Genomic DNA, 26,250 nt, shown 5'->3' with positions numbered 1-26,250 from the left:
GTCTTCTTTGGAGAAATGTCTGTTTAGTTCTTTGGCCCACTTTTTGATTGGGTTTTTACTTTTCTGGTATTGAGCTGTATGAGTTGCTTTTATATTTTGGGGATGAATTCTTTGTCAGTTGCTTCATTTGCTATTATTTTTCTCCCATTCTGAAGGCTGCCTTTTCACCTTGCTTATAGTTTCCTTCATTGTGCAAAAGCTTTTAAGTTTAATTAAGTCCCATTTGTTTATTTTTGTTTTTATTTCCATTACTCTGGGAGATGGGTCATATAGGATCTTGCTATGATTTATGTCAGAGAGTGTTCTGCCTATGTTTTCTTCTAAGAGTTTTATAGTTTCTCGTCTTACATTTAGATTCTTAATCCATTTTGAGTTTATTTTTGTGTATGGTGTTAGAAAGTGTTTTAGTTTCACTGTTTTACAGGTGGTTTTCCAGTTTTCCCAGCACCACTTGTTAAAGAGATTCTGTTTTCTCCATTGTATATTTTTGCCTCCTTTGTCAAAGATAAGGTGTCCATAAGTGCAAGGATTTATTCTGGGTTTTCTATTTTGTTCCACTGATCTATGTTTCTGTCTTTGTGCCAGTACCATACTATCTTGATGACTGTAGCTTTGTAGTATAGTCTGAAGTCAGGCAGGTTGATTCTGCCAGTTCCATTCTTCTTTCTCAAAATTGCTTAGTCCATTAGAGATTCTTTGTGTTTCCATACAAATTGTGAAATTATTTGTTCTAGTTATGTGAAAAATATTTTTGGTAGCTTGATAAAGATTGTGTTAAATCTATAGATTGCTTTGGGTAATATACTCATTTTCACTATATCGATTGTTCCAATCGAAGAACATGTTATATTTCTCCATCTATTTGTGTCATCTTTAATTTCTTTCATCAGTCTTTTATAGTTTTCTATATATAGGCCTTTTGTTTTGTTTTGTGTTGTTTTGGCCTTTTGTTTCTTTAGGTAAATTTATTCTCAAGTATTTTATTTTTTCATTGCAGTGGTGAATGGAATTGTTTCCTTAATTTCTCTTTCTGTTTTCTCAGTGTTAGTGTATAGGAATGCAAGGGATTTCTGTGCGTTAATTTTATATCCTGTAACTTTACTATATTCATTGATTAACTCTAGTAACTTTCTGGTGGAGTCTTTAGGGTTTTCTATGTAGAGGATCATATCATCTTCAAACAGTGAGAGTTTTACTTCTTCTTTTCAAATTTGGATTCCTTTTATTTCTTTTTCTTCTCTGATTGCTGTGGCTAGGACTTCCAAAACTATGCTGAATAGTAGTGGTGAGAGTGAGCACCCTTGTCTTGTTCCTGATTTTAGAGGAAATGCTTTAAATTTTTTGCCATTGAGGATAATGTTTGCTGGGGATTCATTGTATATGGCTTTTATTATGTTGAGGTAAGTTCCTTCTATACCTGCTTTCTGGAGAGTTGTGGTTTTTTTTAATCATAATTGGGTATTGAATTTTGTCAAAGGCTTTCTCTGCATCTGTTGAGATAGTCATATGGTTTTTAACCTTTCAATTTGTTAATATGGTGTATCACATTGCTTGATTTGCAAATACTGAGGAGTCCTTGCATCCCTTGGATAAAGCCCACTTGGTCATGATATGTCTTTTTAATATGTTGTTGGATTCTGTTTGCTAGAATTTTGTTGAGGAGTTTTGCATCTATGTTCATCAGGGATATTGGCCTTTAGTTTTCTTTTTTGTGGCATCTTTGTCTGGTTTTGGCAGTACGGTGATGGTGGCCCCATAGAATGAGTTTGAAAGTTTACCTTCCTCTGCAATTTTCTGAAAGAGTTTGAGTAGGGTATTTATTAGCTCTTCTCTAAATTTGTGGTAGAATTCACCTATGAAGCCATCTGGTCCTGGGCTCTTATTTGTTGGAAGATTTTTTTATTACAGTTTCAATTTCCCTGCTTGTGATGTGTCTTTTAAGATTTTCTATTTCTTCCTGGCTCAGTTTTGGAAAGTTATACTTTTCTAAGAATTTGTCCATTTCTTCCAAGTTGTCCCTTTTATTGGCATATAATTGCTCACAGTATGCTGTTATGGTCTTTTGTATTTCTCTGTTCTCTGCTGTGATTTCTCCATTTTAATTTCTAATTTTATTGATTTCTAATTTTATTGATTCTTCTCCCTTTTTTTCTTGATGAGTCTGGCTAATGGTTTGTCTATTTTATTTATCTTCTCAAAGAACCAGCCTTTAGTTTTGTTGATTTTTGCTATAGTCTCCTTTATTTCTTTTTTCGCTTATTTCTGCTCTGATTTTTATGATTTCTTTCATTCTACTAACTTTGAGGTTCTTCTTTTCTTCTTTTTCTAGTTACTTTAGGTGTAAAGTTAGGTTGTTTATTTGATGTTTCTCTTGTTTATTGAGGTAGGCTTGTATTGCTATGAATCTCCCTGTTAGCACTGCTTTTCCCGAATCTCATAGGTTTTGCATTGTCATGTTTTCATTTTCATTTGTTTCTATGCATATTTTGATTTCCTTTTTGATTTCTTCCATGATCTGTTGGTTATTTAGAAGTGTGTTGTTTAGCCTCCGTATGTTTGTATTTTTAATAGATTTTTTCCTGTATTTGACATCTAACCTTATCATATTGTGATCAGAGAGATGCTTGAGAAGATTTCAAATTTTAAAAATTTACCAAGGCTAGATTAATGGCCGAGGATGTGATCTATCCTAGAGGATGCCCCGTGTGCACTTGAGAAAAAGGTGAAATCAAATCCATTGTTTTAGGGTGAAATGCCCTATAGATATCAATTAGGTCTAACTGGTACATTGTTTCACTTAAAGCTTGTGTTTCCTTGCTAACTTTCTGTTTGGTTGATCTGTCCACAGGTGTGAGTGGGGTATTAAAGTCCCCCACTATTACTGTGTTACAGTTAATTTCCCCTTTTGTACTTGTTAGCATTTGCCTTACATATTGAGGTGCTCCTATGTTGTGTGCATATATATTTATAATTGTTATATCTTCTTCTTGGATTGATCCTTTGATCATTATGTAGTGTCCTTCTTTGTCTCTTATCACAGTCTTTATTTCAAAGTCTATTTTGTCTGATATGAGTATTGCTTCTCTTGCTTTCTTTTGGTTTCTATTCATATGTAATATCTTTTCCAGCCCTTCACTTCCAGTACGTATGTGTCCCTAGGTTTGAGATGGGTTTCTTTTTTTATTTTTTTAATTTTATTTAATTTTTAAACTTTACATAATTGTATTAGTTTTGCCAAATATCAAAATAAATCCACCACAGGTATACATGTGTTCCCCATCCCGAACCCTCCTCCCTCCTCCCTCCCCATACCATCCCTCTGGGTCATCCCAGTGCACTAGCCCCAAGCATCCAGTATCGTGCATCGAACCTGGACTGGCATCTCGTTTCATACATGATACTTTACATGTTTCAATGCCATTCTCTCAAATTTTCCCACCCTCTCCATCTCCCACAGAGTCCATAAGACTGTTCTATACATCAGTGTCTCTTTTGCTGTCTCGTACACAGGGTTATTGTTACCATCTTTCTAAATTCCATATATATGCGTTAGTATACTGTATTGGTGTTTTTCCTTCTGGCTTACTTCACTCTGTATAATAGGCTCCAGTTTCATCCACCTCACCAGAAATGATTCAAATGTATTCTTTTTAATGGCTGAGTAGTACTCCATTGTGTATATGTACCACAGCTTTCTTATCCATTCATCTGCTGATGGGCATCTAGGTTGCATCCATGTCCTGGCTATTATAAACAGTGCTGTGATGAACATTGGGGTACACGTGTCTCTTTCCCTTCTGGTTTCCTCAGTGTGTATGCCCAGCAGTGGGATTGCTGGATCATAAAGACAGTTCTATTTCCAGTTTTTAAAGGAATCTCCACACTCTTCTCCATAGTGGCTGTACTAGTTTGCATTCCCACCAACAGTGTAAGAGGGTTCCCTTTTCTCCACACCCTCTCCAGCATTTATTGCTTGTAGACTTTTGGATCGCAGCCATTCTGACTGGTGTGAAATGGTACCTCATAGTGGTTTTGATTTGCATTTCTCTGATAATGAGTGATGTTGAGCATCTTTTCATGTGTTTGTTAGCCATCTGTATGTCTTCTTTGGAGAAATGTCTATTTAGTTCTTTGGCCCATTTTTTGATTGGGTCATTTATTTTTCTGGAGTTGAGCTGTAGGAGTTGCTTGTATATTTTTGAGATTAGTTGTTTGTCAGTTGCTTCATTTGCTATTATTTTCTCCCATTCTGAAGGCTGTCTTTTCACCTTGCTAATAGTTTCCTTTGATGTGCAGAAGCTTTTAAGGTTAATTAGGTCCCATTTGTTTATTTTTGCTTTTATTTCCAATATTCTTGGAGGTGGGTCATAGAGGATCCTGCTGTGATGTATGTCAGAGAGTGTTTTGCCTATGTTCTCCTCTAGGAGTTTTGTAATTTCTGGTCTTACGTTTAGATCTTTAATCCATTTTGAGTTTATTTTTGTGTATGGTGTTAGAAAGTGTTCTAGTTTCATAGACAGCATATATAGGGGTCTTGTTTTTGTGTCCATTCAGCCAGTCTTTGTCTTTTGGTGGGAGTATTTAACCCATTTACATTTAAGGTAATTATTGATAAATATGATCCCGTTATCATTTATTTGTTGTTTTGGGTTCATTTTTATAAACCTTGTCTGTGTTCCCTGTCTAGAGATGATCCTTTAGCATTTGTTGAAGAGCTGGTTTGGTGGTGCTGAATTCTCTGTTGTCTATAAAGCTTTTGATTTCTTCTTCATTATCTGAATGAGATCCTTGCTGGATAAAGTAATCTTGGTTGTAAGTTTTTCTCTTTCATCACTTTATGTCCTGCCATTCCCTTCTGGCCTGAAGAGTTTCTATTGAAACATTAGCTGTTATCCTTATGGGGATCCTCTTATGTGTTATTTGTTGATTTTCCCTTGGTGCCTTTAAGATTTGCTCTTTTTGTTTTATCTTGCTAGTTTGATTAATATGTGTCTTGGAGTGTTTTGCCTTGGGTTTATCCTGTTTTGGACTCTCTGGATTTCTTGGACTTGGGTGGCTATTTCCTTCCCCATTTTAGGGAAGTTTTTTATTATTATCTCCTCAAGTATTTGTTCACGGCTTTTTTTTTTTGTCTTCTTCTTCTGGTATTCCTATAATTCGAATGTTGGGGGCATTTAACATTGTCCCAAAGGTCTCTGAGGTTGCCCTAATTTCTTTTAATTCTTTTTTCTTTTTTATTCTCTGCTTCATTTATTTCCACCATTCTATCTTCCACCACACTTAACCTCTCTTAATCTTCAGTTATTCTACTTCTGGTTCCCTCCAGAGTGCTTTTCATCTCAGTTATTGCATTGTTCATTATTGATCGACTCTTCTTTATTTCTTCTAGGTCCTTGTTAAATATTTCTTGCATTTTCTCAATCCCAGTGTCTAGTCTATTTATCTGTAACTCCATTTTGTTTTCAAGATTTTGGATCATCTTTACTATCATTATTCTGGATTCTTTCCCTGGTAGACTCACTGTCTCATCCTCTTTTGTTTGATTTGGTGGGTTTTTATCATGTTCCTTTACCAGCTGAATATTTCTCTGCCTTTTTATTTATTTTAGATTGCTGTGTTTGGGGTGCCCTTTCTGCAGGCTGGAAGTTCGTGGTTCCTCTTAACTGTGGAGTCTATTCCTTGTGTGTGGGGTTGGACTAGTCGCTTGTCAAGGTTTCCTGGTTGGGGGAGTGTGCATCTGTGTTCTGGTTGGTGGAGTTGGATCTCTTCTTTCTGGAGTGCAATGAAGTATCTGGTAGTGAGTTTTGGGGTGTCTATGGGTTTGGCATGGCTTTGAGCAGGCCTTCTTTTAATGTTCAGGATTATGTTCCTGTTTTGCTGGAGAATTGGCATGGTATGTCTTGCACTGGAACTTGTTGGCTCCTGGGTGGAGCTTGATTTCAGTGTAGGTATGGAGACCTTTGGGTGGACTCTAATCTATTAAAGTTCCCTGGAGTCAGAAGTTCTCTGATGTTCTAAAGTTTTGGAGTTAAGCCTCCTGCCTCTAGCTTTTGGTCCTTCTCTTAAAGTAGCCTCAAGTCTTCTCCATCCATACAGCACAGAAGATAAAACCCCTAGGTTAATGGTGAAACAATTCTCCACAGTCCTGAACACCCAGAGAGATTCACAGAATTATGTATAGAAGAGAAGAACGAGGAAGGAGATAGAGGTGACCTGGAGGAGAAAAGGGAGAGTCAAAACGGGAGACAGCAATCAAGCCAGTAATCAAATCCCTCTTTTTGAAGAGATTGGGCTGCCTCTGTGTGTGCCTGGTGTCCTCTGCCAGCATTCAGAAGCTCTTTTATGGAAGTTGCTCAACATTCAAGTGATCTTTGGATGAATTTGTGGGGGGGAAAGTGGTCTCCCCATCCTATTCCTCCTCCATCTTGAGACAGCCCCCAAAATATCATTATGATATTTTATGATATCATATGATAATGAGCTCATTATGATAATGAGCTCAGTGGAGTATATGTTTCATTCATTTTTCAAAATTGTGGTTCTTTGCAGGACAAGTGCAATGACAAGTCTAAGGCCCAAACAGAGTTGAATCAGAGCCAATCACAGGGTTACCAGCATCGATTGGAAGGATTTCAACGACAACCAGAAGAAAATTGACACTATTCAGAGAGATCTGGAGGGCAAGCAAAGAGATCTCGTGGTCGAGGAGAGAGATCTCATGGCTGTACAGAAAGATCTCATAGCCAATCAAGGAGATATCATGATTTAAAGAGAGAGGCCTTGTGGCCAAGTAGAGAGATCTCATTATTATACAGAAAGATCTTATGGCCAGTCAGAGAGAATCTCATTACCACTCCGAGAGATTCCATGTTCATGCAAAGAGATCTCATGACCATGCAAAGAGATCTAAAGTCCTATCAAAGATATCTTATGGCCAAATAGGGAGAGTTCATGGTCAATCAGAGCGACCTCATGACCAATCAGGGAGATATCAAAGATACTCACCAGTAGAAACTGAGTCTGAATTTGACAGGTAAAAATATAATGAATACTTGACTATTAATGCATCGAATGATGTGGAAAAGTAAAGGGATGCTTTATATATGTATATTTTAGTGGCTTAATATGTATTTTTGAAACCGATATTGAATTGGGACAAAGATATTAATACAATAGAGGTGATATACACATGGCATCAATATTCTTTCAACTTGCTGATGCCCTCTAGCTATCATCCAGTTTCCCAATTACCCTAATTAAGTTGTTCTGTGTAGGTCAGCTTTCCTGGAAAAGCCCCAGTGTACTCAGTCTTTCCTACTGAGCCTTCCCCACAATAAAAATATATTGACTTTGTGTCCCATTCCCTTTAAACTTTCCAACCTGCTAGGCTAGCTGATCTAACAATAAACTATGCTACATTGATAATATATGATCTCTGATAATGGATTTCTGTTTCCATCCTCCACCTCCTTTCTAAAGAGTCTTCATAGACTCCGTAGCAGACAAAAAATAGGTGTATCTTTGGACAGCTGAACTTTTCTGTTTTCCACAAACAGACCATAGGAGAGGATGCTAGTTTATACCTAGATGCAACCTTAACCTAAGTGCATTTTAAATATTGCATATATTCACTATTGTTTAATGAAACTGTCTACCCTAACAAAAGCACCAGAGAAATTTAATCATATCTCAGATTCTTTTAAAAACCACAAGACATTTTATTGTGATTGTCTAGGTAACTGAGTAAAATAATTATTTTTAGTTTAAATTTCTCAGTGATTTCCTTCAGTTTTCATTGCCTATAAATGTCTAGTTAAATATTTTAGCTTATATTAACTGCATGCTGCTGCTGCTGCTAAGTCGCTTCAATCGTGTCCGACTCTGTGTGACCCCATAAACGGCAGCCCACCAGGCTCCCCCGTCCCTGGGATTCTCCAGGCAAGAACACTGGAGTGGGTTGCCATTTCCTTCTCCAATGCATGAAAGTGAAAAGTGAAAGTGAAGTCGCTCAGTCGTGTCCGACTCTTCCCGACCCCATGGACTGCAGCCTACCAGGCTTCTCCGTCCATGGGATTTTCCAGGCAAGAGTATTGGAGTGGAGTGCCATCGTCTTCTCCGATATTAACTGCATAGAATTGCATATTTCAGCTAACAATTATTTTCAAAATGTATATGTGGGTTATTATATATAGACAATGTCTGATGTAGGCACTGCTTTGATGCTGAAGGCTCCACTTTTCTTATATTAGCATATACAAATAACTTACTATAAAAATTTAATATATTTAACGCTGATAAGCAATTCATGTTTCTGCATTTATCAGGGATTTTCATGTTTTGCTTCATTTTACACATCAATTTTTGTTTGTCAAGTGGCATAACAATTCCACTAAGGTACTGAAAGTCTACTACTGTTTTCTAGTTACATATTTCTCTCATTTTACAAGTGCACTTTAAAATATGATGAACAAGTCTGTCAAGTTTTTTCTCCTTTATCTTCTATTGTAATTTTTTTGTATCCTTAGCATAAGTAAGTACTTCTTTCTTGGTTAAAGTTATCAAATGTAGAACTCTTACTAAAGAACAAAGAGTACAAAAAATTAAAGTACTTTCAGTTAGGTTTAATAATATCCTTAAAATATCCTTCAAGACCTGCAGGTGGCTATGCACTAACTATAAAATGAAGACTTCAGTAATCTGATGTCTCCACACATTTTCCACTCAAGCTAGCTTCTTCAAAAGGCAAAGACAAACCAGAAATGCTAAACTTCTGCCTTAACTTTTAAGGCATTTCTGCCTTTAAAAAAAAAACCCAAATCATCAGTGTAGAAGTCCAATGTGATCTGAATAAAAGACATGCAGCTAGGCAAACATCTGGAGTAAAATATGATAATATGTTAGGAATAGTGTTTATTTATGGGGATTTACAATGATTTTTTTTTCAATTTTAAAAAACCAATATGATTTTTTAAAACTCTCTAGAGGATTTTTTAATTGTAAATAAGATGTGAATTTGTATTTTTAATAAACCCAAATACCTGATAACAATTTCAGCTTTTGCCCCTTTTTCCTGATTTGGTAATTATATATCCATAGTCAGATGCCTTCCTTGGCTGGAATGACCTGTATGAAGCTTAACATAATAAAAGCTGTTTTCTGTAACCCCCTCTAAATAGCCTACAAGAAGTGAATGGCAAAATCTGCATATCTTTACATTAGCTGGGCTGTCTCTTATGAAAGTGTTTCTAAACACAGACAGTAGCTTCAGAGGCAATGAAGTGCTTAGTTTTAGAGTGTTTGCCATTTAAACTCTAATAATAGAGTGATATCTCATTATCATGCCATCATTCCAAGTAATTGTTGAAATAGATTCAAAATCTGATTATAATTGACAAATCAAATCTTTTGGGTCGAAAATTACTAATATGCTGTATATACAATAGATCTCTAAAAAACAGAGGTCTTTTCAGGACTAGTTATTTGATTTCCCAACTCTTAAATTTTCCCTAGACCTATTTCTTACCCAGTTGTTAGTATTTTTTATTTTTTGGAGGATGTTGATGAGAATCTGGTCTGTGTTCATCTAAGGAATTTCTAATAGAGTACAAGTAGCATGAGTGAGTGGAAGACAATGTAGGAATACTAAGATGTGGCTTCATGTCCCAAGTCTGTCACTTAAATATACAGCACTGAACAAATTACTTAGTATTTCTGGGTCTAAATTTCCTAATATGTGAAAGGAGAAATTTGGATTACATGATTAAAGATCTATACCAACTGAAAACATCTTGTGAGTTCATGAAAATGAATTTTATTTGTTCATTTCATAAAAATTGTGCTAAAAAACACATAGCATAAAATTTACTCTCTTAACCCCTTTTAACTGTATATCTTAGTATCGTGAAGTATATTTACAATATAACTGAAACTCTATACCCATTACACAGTAAAACTGCTTTGCCTCCTCCCCACGGTCTGTGATAACAATTATTCTTTTTTCTGTTTCTACGAATTTGACTACTTTAGCTACCTCCTGTAAGTGGAATTAGGCATTATTTATTTTTTGGTGCCTGGCTTATTTCACTTAGCATAATATCCTCGAGGTTCATTTATGATGTAGCATGTGATGGGATTACCTTCCTTTTTAAGGTTGTGTGTGTGTGTGCTAGTTGCTCATTCGTGTCCAACTCTGCAACTCCATGAACTGTAGACCACCAGGCTCCTCTGTGCATGGAATTCTCCAGGCAAGAATACCGGAGTGGTTTCCCATTTCCTTCTCCAGGGGATCTTCCCGACTCAGGGATCGAACCCAGGTCTCCTACATTGCAGACAGAAGTTTACCGTCTGAGCTACCAGGGAAGCCCAATTTTAAGGCTAAATGATATACCATTGTGTATATGTACAACATTTAGTTTATCCATTTATCTGTTGATGGACATTTGGGTTGCTTCTATCTCTTCAAATAAGCTCTCTGTAGCCCCCCTTCTCAGATTTTCATAATACATATATTGACAATGTCTCATAAGTCCTTTATGCTCATCTCATTTTTCTTTATTTTAGCTCCTATGCCTTGACTTCAAATGACCTGTCCTCAAGTTTGCACATTCTTTTTTATGCCTAATTCAATTCTGTAAGCTTAAGAGGAAGGACACAAATGGGTATACTAAATGCCATGGATATTCTTAACCCATTCACTGAAACCTCTTCTTGGTTGTACAGTGGTCTGGATACTGTCGCTTCTCAACTGGTCTCTAGAGTTCTCACAGAGGTACTCTAGTCTACACATTGTTTTAACTTGAAATCTTTCTCTGTCATAGGAGGGCCTGTAGCTTCCTAATCCACCACTGTCTTAGTCTGCTTGTGCTGTCATAACAAAATACCACAGACTGGGTAGCTTAAACAACAGGAATTTATTTCTCACAAGTCTGTAAGCTGGAAGTCTGAGACTAGGGTGCCAGCAGGGTGGGGCTCTAGTAAGAGCTTTCTTCCTAACTTGTAGGTGGCCACCTTCTTTCCGTGTTCTCACATGGTCTCTTTCTCTTTTTATAAAGACACTAATCCCATTGTGGAGATCCTACACTCATGATCTCATCTAAGCCTAATTCCTTCCCAAAAGCCCTACCTCCAAATACCATCACATTGGGGGTTGGGGCTTTAACAATGAATTGGGGGGGGGGTAGCTGGGGAACAAAAACATTCAGTCCATAATAGCCACCTTGTTAGCCTCATTTCTGAAAAAAAATTTTTAAACAAAAAATTAAATCATACCTGTTTAAGTTATCATATGTTTAACTTATGTTATCATATGTTTAACATGTAGTAATGAATCTGTGAAGACCTACAACACCTTTTAGAACTAACACCCAAAAAAGATGTCCTTTTCATTATAGGGGACTGGAATGCAAAAGTAGGAAGTCAAGAAACACTGGAGTAACAGGCAAATTTGGCCGTGGAATACAAAATGAAGCAGGGCAAAGGCTAATAGAGTTTTGCCAAGAAAATGCACTGGTCATAACAAACACCCTCTTCCAATAACACAAGAGAAGACTCTACACATGGACATCACCAGATGGCCAACACTGAAATCAGATTGATTATATTCTTTGTAGCCAAAGATGGAGAAGCTCTATACAGTCAGCAAAAGCAAGACCAGGAGCTGACTGTGGCTCAGATCATGAACTCCTTATTGCCAAATTCAGACATAAATTGAAGAAAGTAGGGAAAACCACTAGATCATTCAGGTATGACCTAAATCAAATCCCTTATGATTATACAGTGGAAGTGAGAAATAGATTTAAGGGCCTAGATCTGATAGATAGAGTACCTGATAAACTATGGAATGAGGTTTGTGACATTGTACAGGAGACAGGGATCAAGACCATCCCCATTGAAAAGAAATGCAAAAAAGCAAAATGGCTGTCTGGGGAGGCCTTACAAACAGGTGTGAAAAGAAGAGAAGCGAAAAGCAAAGGAGAAAAAGAAAGATATAAACACCTGAATGTAGAGTTCCAAAGAATAGCAAGAAGAGATAAGAAAGCCTTCTTCAGTGATCAATGCAAAGAAATAGAGGAAAACAACAGAATGGGAAAGACTAGAGATCTGTTCAAGAAAATCGGAGATACCAAAGGAACACTTCATGCAAAGATGGGCTCGATAAAGGACAGAAATGGTATGGACCTAACAGAATCAGAAGATATTAAGAGAGATGGCAAGAATACACAGAAGAACTACAAAAAAGATCTTCACGACCCAGATAATCACGATGGAGTGATCACTCACCTAGAGCCAGACATCCTGGAATGTGAAGTCAAGTGGGCCTTAGAAAGCATCACTATGAACAAAGCTAGTTGAGGTGATGGAATTCCAGTTGAGCTATTCCAAATCCTGAAAGATGATGCTGTGAAAGTGCTGCACCCAATATGCCAGCAAATTTGGAAAACTCAGCAGTGGCCACAGGACTGGAAAAGGTCAGTTTTAATTCCAATCCCAAAGAGGGCAATGCCAAAGAATGCTCAAACTACCGCACAATTGCACTCATCTCACACACTAGTAATATAATGCTCAAAATTCTCCAAGCCAGGCTTCAGCAATATGTGAACCGTGAACTTCCTGATGTTCAAGCTGGTTTTATAAAAGGAAGATGAACAAGAGATCAAATTGCCAACATCCACTGGATCATGGAAAAAGCAAGAGAGTTCCAGAAAAACATCTATTTCTGCTTTTTTGACTATGCCAAAGCCTTTGACTGTGTGGATCACAATAAACTGTGGAAAATTCTGAAAGACATGGGAATACCAGACCACCTGGTCTGCCTCTTGAGAAACCTATATGCAGGTCAGGAAGCAACAGTTAGAACTGGACATGGAACAACAGCCTGGTTCCAAATAGGAAAATGACTACATCAAGGCTGTATATTGTCACCCTGTTCATTTAACTTCTATGCAGAGTACATCATGAGAAACGCTGGACTGGAAGAAACATAAGCTGGAATCAAGATTGCTGGGAGAAATATCAATAACATCAGATATGCAGATGACACCACCCTTATGGCAGAAAGTGAAGAGGAACTAAAAAGCCTCTTGATGAAGGTAAAAGAGGAGAGTGAAAAAGTTGGCTTAAAGCTCAACATTCAGAAAACGAAGATCATGGCATCCAGTCCCATCACTTCATGGGAAATAGATGGGGAAACAGTGGAAACAGTGTCAGACTTTATTTTTTGGGCTCCAAAATCACTGCAGATGGTGACTGCAGCCATGAAATTAAAAGACGCTTACTCCTTGGAAGGAAAGTTATGACCAACCTAGATAGCATATTGAAAAGCAGAGACATTACTTTGCCAACAAAGGTTCGTCTAGTCAAGGCTATGGTTTTTCCTCTGGTCATGTATGGATGTGAGAGTTGGACTGTGAAGAAAGCTTAGTGCCAAAGAATTGATGCTTTTGAACTGTGGTGTTGGAGAAGACTCTTGAGAGTCCCTTGGACTGCAAGGAGATCCATCCAGTCCATTCTGAAGGAGATTAGCCCTGGGATTTCTTTGGAAGGAATGATGCTAAAGCTGAAACTCCAGTACTTTGGCCACCTCATGCGAAGAGTTGACTCATTGGAAAAGACTCTGATGCTGGGAGGGATTGAGGGCAGGAGGAGAAGGGGACGACAGAGGATGAGATGGCTGGATGACATCACTGACTCGATGGACGTGAGTCTCAGTTAACTCCGGGAGTTGGTGATGGACAGGGAGGCCTGGCGTGCTGCGATTCATGGGGTCGCAAAGAGTCAGACACGACTGAGCGACTGATCTGATCTGAAGTAATTAATCACAAGCTAAAAATCACTTATCAAAACACTATACTGGATTTTAATTGCCTCTAATGCAGCCATGATATTAAAAGACACTTACTCCTTGGAAGGAAAGTTATGCCCAACCTAGATAGCATATTCAAAAGCAGAGACATTACTTTGCCAACAAAGGTCCGTCTGGTCACGGCTATGGTTTTTCCATTGGTCACGTATGGATGTGAGAGTTGGACTGTGAAGACAGCTTAGCGCTGAAGAATTGATGGCTTTTGAACTGTGGTGTTGGAGAAGACTCTTGAGAGTCCCTTGGACTGCAAGGAGATCCAACCACTCCATTCTAAGTGAGATCAGTCCTGGGTGTTCTTTGGAAGGACTGGTGCTAAAGCTGAACCTCCAATACTTTGGCCACCTCATGCAAAGAGTTGACTCATTGGAAAAGACTCTGATGCTGGGAGGGAATGGGGGCAGGAGGAGAAGGGGACGCCAGAGGATGAGATGGCTGGATGGCATCACCGACTCGATGGACATGAGTTTGAGTGAACTCCGAAAGTTGGTGATGGACAGGGAGGCCTGGCGTGCTCCAATTCATGGGGTCGCAAAGAGTAGGACACGACTGAGCAACTGAACTGAACTTGAATGACCAGTCTTAAATCAAATGTTTAAATATGTACAATAAAATAATACTGCTTGAAGATATACATTCGCAATAATAATTTCTTTCAAAATAACTGATTGCTTTTTAAAGTATTACCATTTATGATTCATATTAGGACTTTTGCAATGAAAAGAAGGAGTGAATACTTACGGAAGCATATGCAGCAAAGAAATGATTCAAGGAACATGAATCGAAGTGTAAGTATCAGCACTTTAAAATTTATGACAAAGAAACTGGTTTTACAGATTTTCACTTGAATAGGCTTTCTTTCTGCAGCCTTTGTTGGCATATACTTATACTGATTATTACTTTAGTACATTTTAAAGCTTGCTTATGATATTGACCTTGTAGGTTGTCATTATGATTAACTGAAACATATGCAAAATATTTTAGACTAAAAACTAGATTGTAGTAAGCATTCTATACATTGGAGTTCTTATTATTTTATCATCAGTATGATAATATATAAAATTATCCATTAAAATCACTAAATGTCCATTATGGCAATATTAATATAAGAACCTTAAAAGTTCTTGCATTCTAATTAATTTTATGTGATTCAGAATATGTATATATATAAAATATTTATACACATATGTATGTACACACACATATACATATATGTATACACATTCATTATTGAAGGGATTTTCAATGTGAAGTGAGAAATCCCCTTTAGAATATGGGGCAAATATGAATATTCTTTAAATAGGAACAAAACCTCACAGTGGTCCCCAATGTTTTTGGAATCAGGGACCAGTTTCATGGAAGACAATTTTTCCACAGACTTGGGGGGTCAGGGATGGTTTGGGGATGATTCAAGTGCATTACATTCATTGTGTACTTTATTTCTATTATTACATCAGCTCCACCTCACATCATCAGGCACTGGATCCCAGAGGTTGGGGACCCCTGCAATCTAACAGGCTTCCAGATACAGTTAAAACCTAACAAGTGTTTCTATTTTCCATTCATTTCTTGAATCTGGCCTCAGTTCCTACCATTTTATTAAATTTTACTCTCAGAAATTTATTACTTCCTTGTTGTCAAATTCAATGGCTTTTTCTTAGTCCCCTCTTCCTCTACTTCTTTGCTGTATTTAATTTAATCATTTGGCAGTCACTGGGCTCTATTTGCTAGAAATGTGCTATGTACTTGAGAAAGAATCTTTAAGAAAGTAAAAAAGAAAGGAAGGAAAGGAGAGAGTGAAGGGTGGGGGCAGGGAGAGAGACAGAGAGAAGCACAGCATAAACATTTAGAGGTATGCCCAAGGTACTATGGCAGCATAGTCGAAAGAATCTCGAACCATCTAGGGAGGTCAGGGAGCATACTAGAGTAGATAGTGTTTGAGTTGAGTCCCAGAGGCTGAGTATGAGTAAGCAAAGCAGAAAAGGTGGAAAAAGGTACTCCTGTCAGAGGAATTATCAAGTGTAAAAGTATAGGAGTGAAAGAAAACATGGCATATTTGGTAAACTGCAATTCACTTGGTTTGGCCAGAGTGCAGTGATTTTTAAACCAAGATTTTGTTGAAACTAGGGATTCTTTCACTTTAAAAATTAGTTTGAAAGCCGTTGAGCTCAAGTATAAAGTGTGTAGGCAGAACTGTTGAGGGGTGAGAGCGGAGAGGTAGAGTCAGGAACCAGATCATGGAACATGAGCCATGCTAGAGTAGAGATTCTATATAGAGAGCAATGCAGAACTATTGAAAGACTTTAAAGAAGGAAATGGCATTGACCAACTTATTTTAGGAATGATCACATTAAGCTAATATCCCTTTCTTCCAATAGTTTCTGTTAATTCCTACTCTTTTTTCCCCTATATTTCCATGGCTTCTATTCTCACTTCTCTAACTTCGGCTTCACTACCACCTAGGTAAGCACTTTGATAATCTGTTGTGATTGCTACTGGCTTCCATATAAATTATACCTCCATTCTAGTGGCATTCTTATCTTTCCTAAGCTTTTGGCAGGGACCTTGTTAACTAGTGCTGCCCATAGAGTATAAGATGAGGGCATGTAAGGGTTTATTTAACTCACAGAGTCACTGCCATTAGACACACATGCATCTTGAATTCAAGGTTGCTTTCAGTAGCATGTTACTTGTAAATATTAACATATGCTTCCAACCTAAACATGAACTTTCTAACAAAAAATATTTGCTCTGAAAACATTAACTTTTAAGAGTATCTCTATGTGTTATTCTGCTTTTATAATCTACTGGCTCTACAGATTTCTTGGCTACTATATTACTTGTAAGTCTCTTAATAACAAATCCACCTACAAACTGTAACTGTGATAGGACTTCACACAAAAAAATGCTGGACCACCAACCACCAGCTACATATAACTGGATGCACTGAAACCAGTTTAGTTATGTAGTGATGGGGCCAATTAACATTTGAATTGAATGTTTTGATCATTCTTTGGTTTGCTTAATTGACCAGGTGTGGATTTAATCTATGTTGTCACAGTAATTACAGGAATAAGGGGATTAAGTTGAGTATTGAACAAAAAAAATCCTAACTTTTACTTGAAACGTCTGATTGGAGTAGAAGTGAGACTTTCTAAAATTAAGTTATTAAGGTAATACCGCTCGCTATCTCACTTAGCTATCTTGAATACAGTCAAGTCCACAGGTCTATTTTATAAAGATTATGAGGATACCTTTGTGGATTTTACCTACCATCACTGCCTTTCCCCTAGATCCAGACAAGTATCAGGCCATATTTAGATCTTAAGAGTTTTCTTCTGGGTCACTACTAGCTATAAGGCCTTGAGGAAGTAATTTAATTTTTCTGAATCCCTGTTTCCTGATTTTTTATGTAAAGAGGTTGGACTGCTTAATCTTAAGGGTACAGTCTTTAACATTCTTGCATTCATGAATGGGGGGTGGGGTGGAATCTGAAATTGAATGCTATACTGAGGATCAGGCAAAGAGAATATTGTTACTGAAATGTCAGTCAATTTAAAGTATAGAAAATAAGCACCTGTATTGAGTAAGGAAGGCTTTTGTATGACTGGTTTTAACCTTTCCCATTTAGATATCACCAGAAAATGATCACCTGTCCTATGAAAAGTTTCAAAGATGTGAAAGGTAATTGCAGACAGACATCTCTACTACTAACTTTAATTAGTTTTAGGAGAAAAAATGAAACAAAAATGGGTGTAACTTCTAGTAGGAGCCTCTAGAATCTGATTCTGAACAATCCATAACAATTTTTATAAACAATCCTACTGTAGAATCAGAAAATTCTGGCTCCATTTTATGTTTGTATTTGAGATTCCCATGTGTCATTTTCCTATGGTAAGTATACATGTCTTGATGTTGTATCCTTTCTACTTAAAGCATGCAAGAATTGTCACCTGGAAGAATTCAGTACTATTCCTCATGTTCAATCTTAAGATTAAAATCCTTCTGCTCTTTAATAATAATATATATTAAGTAAATTTCAGTATTCCAAATGACCTGTTTTAATCATGAAAGACTTTGCCCAATGATGATTATCAGAAACATTTGTGTATCCTTTCAGAACTAGAGCATGAAAGGTAAGAATGCTTTTACATTCCCTTTAAAATGGGTCTTACAAAAGAGTTTCCTCAGGACTGTGAATATGAGTTTTTCAACCCTACCAAAGGCATTGGTGGTAGGGTTGAAAGAGCTGCAGATATAGAAGCAGATTAATAATAATAGCTAACATTTCCTGAGTACCTGTCATGTGCTAGGCACTGTTGAACATTCTACATTTGTAATTTAATTTAATCCCCGGCAATCCTGTGAAGTAGCTATGAACATCTCCATATTACAGATGAATAAAATAAGCTCAACAGAGTATATTAACTTTCTTGAAGTCATACAACTAACAATATAATTCAAAATTTCAATATATGTTCAAATTTGGCTTGTGTGGCTACAAAACCAGTGGGCTTTCTATTCTACCATATTGCCTCTCTATAGGTACAAGTAAAGATAAGGTTAAATTCTTTAAAATTCTAGAATATTAGTTTCTTACTGCTGCTTAAATAAATTACTACAAACAGCAGATTAAAATAGTAGCCACTTTTCTCACAGTTCTGTAGTTCAGATATCCAGCTGTGTTTGGCTTGTTTTCCACCTAGGGTCTTAGGGAGGGGAAAACAAGGTTCTGGCTCTGGGTTGCTCTTTTATCTCCAGGCTCTGGGGAAGAATCTGCTTCCAAGCTTATTCTAGTTGTTGGGGGAAATTTAGTTCCTTGAGGTTGTGGGAATGACATTTCTGTTTTCTTGCTACTATTAGCCAGTAGCCTTTTTGTTTCTAGTGTGTGTGCTAAGTCCTTTCAGTCGTGTCAGACTCTTTGAGACCCTATGGACTGTAAGCCATCAGGCTCTTGTGTCTGTGGGATTCTCCAGGCAAGAATGCTGGAGTGGATTGCCATACCCTCTTCCAGGGGATCTTCCAAATCCAGGGATTGAACCTGAGTCTCTTATGTCTCTTACATTGGCAACTGGGTTCTTTACCACTAGCGCCACCTGGAAAGCAAGATAGCCTGAATTCCTTTTCATGTGGGGCACCCTCCGTCTTTAAACCATCAACAGCATGTCATGTTCAGTTCATTCCTCGAATTATTCTGACTTCCTCTTTTACCTCTTCTTTTGTTTCTGTTAGGTGATTAAATTAGGCCAACCCAGATAATTTAGTATAATCCACCTAAAGTCAATTTATTAGTACCTTCCCTGGTGGCTCAGATGGTAAAGCATCTGCCTAAAATTCAGGAGACCCAGGTTCTATCCATGGGTTGGGAAGATCCTCTGGAGAAGGAAATGGCAACCCACTTCAGTACTGTTGCCTGGTAAATCCTATGGACAGAGGAGCATGGTAGGTTACAGCCCATGGGATTGCAAAGAGTAAGACATGACTGAGCAACCTCACTTTCACAAATTTTAAGATTTCTTTTGTCAGATAAGGTAATATATTCATGGATGTTATATCATATTCACAGTCCTGAGAAAACTCTTTAAGGGCCATTTGTAGAATTCTCCCTACCACATCTCATTCCAATCCCAAAGAAAGGGAATGCCAAAGAATGCTCAAACTACCACACAATTGCACTCATCTCACACACTAGTAAAGTAATGCTCAAAATTCTCCAAGCCAGGCTTCAGCAATACATGAATCGTGAACTTCCAGATGTTCAGGCTGGTTTTATAAAAGGCAGAGGAACCAGAGATCGAATTGCCAACATCCGCTGGATCATCGAAAAAGCAAGAGAGTTCCAGAAAAACATCTTTATTGACTATGCCAAAGCCTTTGACTGTGTGGGTCACAATAAACTGTGGAAAATTCTGAGAGATGGGAATACCAGACCACCTGACCTGCCTCTTGAGAAACCTATATGCAGGTCAGGAAGCAACAGTTAGAACTGGACATGGAACAACAGACTGGTTCCAAATAGGAAAAGGAGTACGTCAAGGCTGTATATTGTCACCCTGCTTATTTAACTTCTATGCAGAGTACATCATGAGAAACGCTGGGCTGGAAGAAGCACAAGCTGGAATCAAGATTGCCGGGAGAAATATCAATAACCTCAGATATGCAGATGATACCACCCTTATGGCAGAAAGTGAAGAGGAACTAAAAAGCCTCTTGATGAAAGTGAAAGAGGAGAATGAAGCTTAAGGCTTAAAGCTCAACATTCAGAAAACGATCATGGCATCTGGTCCCATCACTTCATGGGAAATAGATGGGGAAACAGTGGAAACAGTGTCAGACTTTATTTTCTGGGCTCCAAAATCACTGCAGATGGTGATTGCAGCCATGAAATTAAAAGACACTTACTCCTTGGAAGGAAAGTTATAACCAACCTAGATAGCATATTGAAAAGCAGAGACATTACTTTGCCAACAAAGGTCCGTCTAGTCAAGGCTATGGTGTTTCCAGTAGTCATGTATAGATGTGACAGTTGGACTGTGAAGAAAACTGAGTGCCGAAGAATTGATGGCTTTTGAACTGTGGTGTTGGAGAAGACTCTTGGGAGTCCCTTGGACTGCAAGGAGATCCAACCAGTCCATTCTAAAGGAGATCAGTCCTGGGTGTTCATTGGAAGGAATGATGCTAAAGCTGAAACTCCAGTACTTTGGCCACCTCATGCGTGGAGTTGACTCATTAGAAAAGACTCTGATGCTGGGATAGATTGAGGGCAGGAGGAAAAGGGGATGACAGAGAATGAGATGACTGGATGGCATCACCGACTTGATGGATATGAGTTTGAGTGAACTCCGGGAGTGGATGATGGACAGGGAGGCCTGGCATGCTGCAATTCATGGGGTCGCAAAGACTCGGACACGACTGAGCGACTGAACTGAACTGAACTACCACATCCAGAATGTTACACTTACCTGCTTTTAAAGTTAAGAATGCAGGGCTTCCCTGTGACTTAGTGGTTAAGAATCCACCTGCCAATGCAGGAGATATGGGTTCGATTCCTGATCTGGCAAGATACCACATGCCATGGAGGAACTAGGCCTGTGCCCTAGACCCTGGGACCTGAACCTACTGAACCCACATCATCAAGAGCCTGTACTCCATAACAAGAGAAGCCACTGAGATGAGAAACTTGCTCACTGCAACTAGAGATTAGGCCTAGTTTGCTGTAACTAGAGAAAGCCTCTGTGTAGTAACCAAGACCCAGCACAGCCAAAAATAAATAAATAAATAAATAAAAATTCAAACATAAAAATGCAATATATTTTGTTTAATAAGCCAAAAAAACCTTTATACATTCTATGATATATTATCCAAAAAATACAATGATAGATAAATTATGGCTAAAAGTTAATTAAGAAAACAACAGTTTTTTGATTACTCAGAGCACTCTCTTCTTTCCAAGTCAAACATTGTTTTTGGTCCAGTTGGGTCCTAGTAGGAGCAGTATTTATAACTAGAAAAAAAAAGCAACAATGAAAAAATACTTGACTTATTTAAAGTTATAAATTATAGCTACTTAGCTGACACTATCAAGATAACCATATAGCATTTGGGCTTTTGTTCTCTACCTCTGAGAGAATATGACTACATGCTATGGTTTGAATGTCTGTGTCACTTCAAAATTCACATGTGATGGTGTTAGAAGGTAGGGCCTTTGGGAGGTGACTAAGTCATAAGAGTGGAGCCAATGGGACAAGTGCTTTTATAAAAGAGACCCCAGAAAGCTCCCTTGCCCACTCCACCCTGTGAGGACACAGCTAGAAGTTGGCAGTCTGCAATCTGGAAGAGGGCATGCATCAGAATATGACCATGCTGGCACCTTGATCTTAGATTTTCGAGCATCCAGAACTGTGAGGAACAAATTTCTGTTGTTTATAACCTGGCCAGTCTGTGAATTTTGGGACATCAGCCCAAACAGACTAAGACATTAAATGTGGCAAACATTTTCCCTTGAACTATTTAGCCATCCGTTTAAAAAATTTCTGTATTGTTTATTTACATGAACAGCTGTTATAATAATACACAGCAAAAACCAGGCCCAGCAGCAACCATTTAGGAGAGGATACCCCTGCTACATGGCAGAATGAAACTTTTCGATAGCCAAGCTGCTTTTTGTACTAAATCTCATGTATCTATATGCTCCAGCTCTTTTTTTGGTAACAACTCTATTGAGATCTAATTTTCATACTATAAAGTTCACTTATCTAAATGTGGCTTTTAGTATATTGTTTGTGTGTGCTCAGTGGCTCAGTTGTTTTCCAGTCTTTGCAACATTATGGACTATAGCTTTCCAGACTTCTCTGTCCATGGCATTTTCCAGGCAAGAATACTGGAATGGGTTGCCATTTCCTTCTCCAGGGGATATTCCCAACCTAGGGAATGAACCCACATCTCCTTTATTTCCTGTTTTGGCAGATGTAGTCTTCACCTCGCAGCCACCTGGGAAGCCCTTTTAGTATATTAACAGAGTTGTATCACCGTCATTATAATCTAATTTTAGAACATTTTCATTAACCCCAAAAGAAACACTTTGTAGCCATTTATAGTTTCTTCCCCTCTACTCCCTTCCCTTGCCCAACCCCAGCCCCGAGGCCAAGCTAACTACTGATCCATTTTCTCTCTATACAGAGACACTGGCTACTTTTGTTCCAAATGCGTATCAGTTCAGTTCAGTTCACTTCAGTCGCTCAGTCTGTCCGACTCTTTGTGACCCCATGAATCACAGCATGCCAGGTCTCCCTGTCCATCACCAACTCCCGGAGTCTACTCAAAGTCACGTCCATCGAGGCAGTGATGTCATCCAGCCATCTCATCCTCTGTCGTCCCCTTCTCCTCCTGCCCCCAATCCCTCCCAGCATCAGAGTCCTTTCCAATGAGTCAACTCTTCACATGAGGTGGCCAAAGTATTGGAGTTTCAGCTTCAGCATCAGTCCTTCCAGTGAACACCCAGGACTGGTCTCCTTATAGGCATGACCATACTTTAATAATAGTAAAACTTCTTTGGCATTTAAACAGCAGAAAAACTCATCTAGTGGTTTTGAAGTGACAATATGAAAAAGGCTAGATTAATGCCTACATATGATCCTCTTAAATGCCATACTCCCAGATTCAGTACTTGTAATCTTAATACTACTAAAAAGAACCTTGAAGATTCTTGAATATACCTGCTTAATTTTATAACTGGTGAAAATGAGACCTAGAAAAGTTAAATTGAATGGCTCAACTTACTCATCTAATTAATGGCTGTCAAATATATTTTAATTGAAACATTATGCTTAATTGACAGACTCAAGAAGCCTGAGATTAAAACTTTACCCCTAAAGACTACATATGCTCCAACCAAGCATTCTCAGCACTAGCCCAAAGGAATACACCTGGAATACAACTTCCTAGCAATTGGTAATCAGGTAAATATAATAAATTTGTATGATAATGCTTTTCATGAAATGGTAAGAAAAAATTCATGTCTATTTTAGGTATATACAAGGGTATCTTTTATGAATAGAAAAACAATGTAGTTAACCAGAGCCTATTTGGAGCCCCTAATACACAAGAAATTTCTTTCCTATATTTTGCCTTTGTGAAAGACACAGAGGTCTATGAAATAAGCCAATCTCAATTACTTATTTTTAAAATGAACTTCAAGTTAAACATGGATTTAGTTCAGTGTACTATATGTTTACATCTCTGGTGGCCTTCAGGCTCAACCTGGTTCTCACTTGCAAAGAAGGCAACCATGTTTATGAGACTATGTACTAAAGCAAAATAATGTACTAATGTATTTTTAATGATTTTCACATTGGGGATTGAAATCAAAAGTGTTATTTGCTAACCTTCAGTTAGCAACAGGTTTAACTAACCAGAGCACCCTATTCCACACACAATCAGATTTTTTTCTGCATAGAAATATATGGCCTAAAAGTGGAAAATAGGCAGTATAGAGTAATGAATATATCCCACTTGGGCCTCAGAGCAGTATCAATCGTATTTCTGATTTAGGTTTTGGGGTGGTGTTGAAAAGGATATTTCTTGAAGATTGAGAAAGAAACTTGGGTTCAGGGGCAGTCTATATAAGGATGAAACTAGAAATTAAGTCTTGGGAGATCTCTGAGATATCTGATTATAGACTAATAACACCCACTGGAAATCATTAGGGCATAGGGGTATCTTTACAAGGCAGATTACCAAATTCCTGGGCATAGTTAAGGCATTTAATCTCCACTTCATTAAAAGTAAACCTGATCCTCATTCCACTATGGGCACTTACTCTGTGGGTTAACAGTATGATTTCTTCCCTATGTCTTCAATTAAAGCTTTCTGATGCCACTATTTAGCCTGTAAGAACCAAGAGGTGGCCTCAATGTTATACCATAGATCAAACTACTTCCTGCTTCTGGGATTGCAGAGAAGAGCTCTATGCAGTTTCTTCAGTTCACTATTCTTCCTGTTACTCACAGGCTTCTCCAACCATCCCTGTCTACTTTTAGTAACCAAGTTTCATGAGTGTTTTGTAAGATTGTTAACCTCCTGAGGTCATAGCTTTTCTCTCCTTCACAGACTAAGCTTTCACTCAATGAGAGATTTTCTAAGCTGATGAAGAAAAACCCAGGATCATTCAGTTTTGAAGACCAAAATGATTTTTCCTATTGAAAGTTTGCTGTTTACAGCATTGTTTCATTGTTGTGAATTTTATGCAGGATCACATATATTTTCTTTCAATATTTAACTTTTTATTGCTTTTCTTAATGTTTTTCCTTAGGTGTAAGCTTTGATGTGTTATAACTATTTAAACTGTTTTACTGTTAAAACTGTTTACTATGTACACCCATGGTGGATCCATGTCAATGTATGGCAAAACCAATACAATATTGTAAAGTAATTAGTCTCCAATTAAAATAAACAAATGTATATTTAAAAAATGGAAAAAAAAACTGTTTACTAAAGAAAAAAATATTTAACTTTGTTTACATAAAAGAACAGAAAAGTGAGCAATAATGATGGTGATTTAGAATGAGAAATTCTAGGAAAATAGCTATGTTTTCAGAATTACATATTTTTCGACATTAGAGAATTTCTTTCTTTGGTTTGATTTGTTCTTTGAGCTCTAGAACACATAGATGAATCCTAAATAGACTATATTGACAATAGAGTAAGGTAATTGATATCTTCTGTAACTAAATACTCTGTGCCTCAAAGTCAGTAGACTGAATTCTATTCTTTAATTATTAGAATGCTAAATTTGTATCTGAGTTTTTACATTTTTTCTTAGGAATTCATGTTTTTACTTTTGACATGAATTTATAAGAATGTTAAACTCCTGCAGCTCAATTCCAGAAAAATAAACAACTCAATCAAAAAATGGGCCAAAGAACTAAATAGACATTTCTCCAAAGAAGACATACAGATGGCTAACAAACACATGAAAAGATGCTCAACATCACTCACTATCAGAGAAATGCAAGTCAAAACCACAATGAGGTACCATTTCATGCCAGTCAGAATGGCTGCGATCCAAAAGTCTACAAGCAATAAATGCTGGAGAGGGTGTGGAGAAAAGGGAACCCTCTTACACTGTTGGTGGGAATGCAAACTAGTACAGCCACTATGGAGAAGAGTGTGGAGATTCCTTAAAAAACTGGAAATAGAACTGCCTTTATGACCCAGCAATCCCACTGCTGGGCATACACACCAAGGAAACCAGAATTGAAAGAGACATGTGTACCCCAATGTTCATCACAGCACTGTTTGTAATAGCCAGGACATGGAAGCAACCTAGATGTCCATCAGCAGATGAATGGATAAGAAAGCTGTGGTACATATACACAATGGAGTATTACTCAGCCATTAAAAAGAATACATTTGAATCAGTTCTAATGAGGTGGATGAACCTGGAGCCTATTATACAGAGTGAAGTAAGCCAGAAAGAAAAACATGAATACAGTATACTAACGCATATATATGGAATTTAGAAAGATGGTAACGATAACCCTGTATGTGAAAGAGCAAAAGAGACACAGATGTATAGAACAGTCTTTTGGACTCTGTGGGAGAGGGAGGGGGGGATGATTTGGGAGAATGGCATTGAAACATGTATAATATCATATAAGAAAGGAATCGCCAGTCCAGGTTCGATGCAGGATATAGGAAGCTTGGGGCTGGTGTACTGGGATGACCCAGAGGGATGGTATGGGGAGGGAGTTGGGGAGGGGGGTTCAGGATTGGGAACACGTGTACACCCATGGCGGATTCATGTTAATGTATGGCAAAACCAATACAATATTGTAAAGCAAAAAATAATAATAATAATTAAATAAATAAATAAATAATTAAAAAATAAGAAT

This window comes from Bos indicus x Bos taurus, chromosome X (genome assembly GCF_003369695.1).
Source record: "Bos indicus x Bos taurus breed Angus x Brahman F1 hybrid chromosome X, Bos_hybrid_MaternalHap_v2.0, whole genome shotgun sequence".
Taxonomy (NCBI): domain Eukaryota; kingdom Metazoa; phylum Chordata; class Mammalia; order Artiodactyla; family Bovidae; genus Bos; species Bos indicus x Bos taurus.
This window is presented reverse-complemented; position numbering follows the sequence as displayed.